The sequence below is a fragment of the Chiloscyllium plagiosum genome, chromosome 19 (assembly GCF_004010195.1).
Source record: "Chiloscyllium plagiosum isolate BGI_BamShark_2017 chromosome 19, ASM401019v2, whole genome shotgun sequence".
Lineage (NCBI taxonomy): Eukaryota > Metazoa > Chordata > Chondrichthyes > Orectolobiformes > Hemiscylliidae > Chiloscyllium > Chiloscyllium plagiosum.
Window position 1 is genome coordinate 18,332,851 of NC_057728.1, and position 3,198 is coordinate 18,336,048.

The 3,198-nt window shown below is 45.3% G+C and overlaps 1 protein-coding gene across 2 annotated transcripts in view; it reads left to right on the plus strand.

The window, feature by feature from the left end:
• Window positions 1–3,198, plus strand: part of LOC122559556 (rho GTPase-activating protein 8-like) — a 102,190-nt gene that overhangs the window by 74,062 nt on the left and 24,930 nt on the right. The window lies entirely within an intron of this gene.

Here is a 3,198-nt window from a genome sequence, read left to right on the forward strand (position 1 = left end):
TATTCATGTACCCATCCAGATGCCTTTTAAATGTTGTAATTGTACCAGCCTCCAACACTTCCTCTGGCAGCTCATTCCACACACACGCCACCCTCTGCGTGAAAACGTTTTCCCTTGGGTCCCTTTTATATCTTTCCCCTCTCACCCTAAACCTATGCCCTCCAGGGAAAAGACTTTGTCTATTTATCCTATCCATATCCCTCATGATTTTATAAACCTCTATGAGGTCACCCTTCAGCCTTTGATGCTCCAGGGAAAACAGCCCCAGCCTATTCAGCCTCTCCCTATAGCTCTAATCCTCCAGCCCTGACAACATCCTTGTAAATCTTTCCTGAACCCTTTCATCTTTCACAACAACCTTCCCATAGAAGGGGGACCAGAATTGCACGCAATATTCCAACATCCTGTACAGCCGCTACATGACCACCCAACTCCTATACTCAATGCTCTGACCAATAAAGGCAAGCATACCAAACGCCTTCTTCACTGTCCTATCTATTTGCGATTCCACTTTCAAGGAGCTATGAATCTGCACTCCAAGGTCTCTTTGTTCAGCAACACTCCCTAGGACCTTACCATTAAGTGTATAAATCCTGCTAAGATTTGCTTTCCCAAAATGCAGCACCTCAAATGAAACTCCATCTGCCACTTCTCAGCCCATTGGCCCATCTGATCAAGATCTCATTGTAACCTGAGGTAAACTTCTTCGCTGTCTACTACATCTCCAATTTTGGTGTCATCTGCAAACTTACTAACTGTACCTCTTATGCTCGCATCCAAATCATTTATGAAAATGACAAAAGTAGAGGGCCCAGCACCGATCCTTGTGGCACTCCACTGGTCACAGGTTTCTAATCTGAAAAACAACCCTCCACCACCACCCTCTGTCTTCTACCTTTGAGCCAGTTCTATATCCAAATGGCTAGATCTTCCTGTATTCCACGAGATCTAATCTTGCCAACCAGTCTCCCATGGGAACCTTGTTGAACGCCTTCCTGAAGTCCATATAGATCATGTCCACCGCTCTGCCCTCATCAATCCTCTTTGTTACTTTTTCAAAAAACTCAATCAAGTTTGTGATACATGATTTCCCACGCACAAAGCCATGTTAACTTTCTCTAATCAGTCCTTGCCTTTCCAAATACGTGTAAATCCTGTCTCTCAGGATTCCTTCCAACAACTTGCTGACCACTGACACAGGCTCATTGGTCTATAGTTCCCTAACTTGTCCATACTTCCTTTCTTAAATAATGGCACCACGTTAGCCAACCTCCAGTCTTCCGGCACTTCACCTGAGACTATCGGTGATACAAATATCTCAGCAAGAGGCCCAGCAATCACTCCCCTAGCTTCCCACAGAATTCTAGGGTACACCTGATTAGGTCCGGGGGATTTATCCATTTGTATGTACTTCCTCCTCTGTAATTATGGACGTTTTTCAAGCTGTCACCATCTATTTCCCCACTTTCTATATCTTCCATGTCCTTTTCCACGGTAAACCCTGAAGCAAAATACCCGTTTAGTATCTCCTCCATCTTCTGCGGCTCCACACAAAGGCCACCTTACTGATCTTTGAGGGGCTCTATTTGCTCCCTAGTTACCCTTTTGTTTTTAATGTATTTGTAAAAACCCTTTGGATTCTCCTTAACCCTATTTGCCAAAGCTATCTCATGTCCCCATTTTGCCCTCCTAATTTCCCTCTTAAGTATACTCCCACTGCCTTTATACTCTTCTAAGGATTCACTCGATCTCTCCTGTCTACACCTGACATATGCTTCCTTCTTTTTCTTAATCAAATCCTCGATTTCTCTAGTTATCCAGCATTCCCGACACCTACCAGCCTTTCCTTTCACCCTAGCTGAATCTGGATTCTTGTTATCTCATTTTTGAAGGCTTCCCATTTTCCAGCCACCCTCTTTACCTATGAACATCTGCTCCCAATCAGCTTTTGAAAGTTCTTGTCTAATACCATAAAAATTAACCTTCCTCCAGTTTAGAATTTCAAATGTTTGATCTGGCGGCAGTGGGCGGCACGGTGGCACAGTGGTTAGCACTGCTGCCTCATAGCGCCAGAGACCCGGGTTCAATTCCCGCCTCAGGCGATTGACTGTGTGGAGTTTGCACGTTCTCCCCGTGTCTGCGTGGGTTTCCTCCGGGTGCTCCGGTTTCCTCCCACAGTCCAAACATGTGCAGGTCAGGTGAATTGGCCATGCTAAATTGCCCGTAGTGTTAGGTAAGGGGTACATGTAGGGGTATGGGTGGGTTGCGCTTCGGCGGGTCGGTGTGGACTTGTTGGTCTGAAGGGCCTGTTTCCACACTGTAAGTAATCTAATCTAATCTAATCTGGTCTATCCTTTTCCATCACTATGTTAAAACTAATAGAATTATGGTCACTGGCCCCAAAATGCTCCCCCATTGACACCTCAGTCACCTGCCCTGCTTTATTTCCCAAGAGTAGGTCAACTTTTGCACCTTCTGCAGTAGGTACATCCACATACTAACTCAGAAAATTTTCTTGTATGCACTTTTACAATAGATTAGATTAGATTACTTAGTGTGGAAACAGGCCCTTCGGCCCAACAAGTCCACACCGACCCGCCGAAGCGCAATCCACTCAGACCCATTCCCCTACATTTACCCCTTCACCTAACACTACAGGCAATTTAACATGGCCAATGACCTAACCTGCACATTTTTGGATCGTGGGAGGAAACCGGAGCAGCCAGAGGAAACCCACGCAGACGCGGGGAGAATGTGCAAACTCCACACAGTCGCCTGAGGCGGGAATTGAACCCGGGTCTCTGGTATTGAGACAGCAGTGCTAACCACTGTGTCAGGGTGCCGCCCACCACTTTACAAATTCCTCTTCATCTAAACCCTTAACACTAAGGTAGTCCCAGTCTATGTTTGGAAAGTTAAAATCCGCTACTGTAACCATCCTATTATTCTTACAGATAACTGAGATCGCCTTACAAATTTGTTGCTCAGTTTCCCGCTGACTATTAGAGAGGTCTATAATACAATCTGAATAAGGTGATCATTACTTTCTTATTGCTCAGTTCCACTAAAATAACTTCCCTGGATATCCCTGAATATCTTCCCTCAGTACAGCTGTAATGCTATGCCTTCTTAAAACGTCACTCCCCCTCCTCTCTTGCCCCCTCTTTCTATCCTTCCTGTAGCATTTGTATCCTGGAA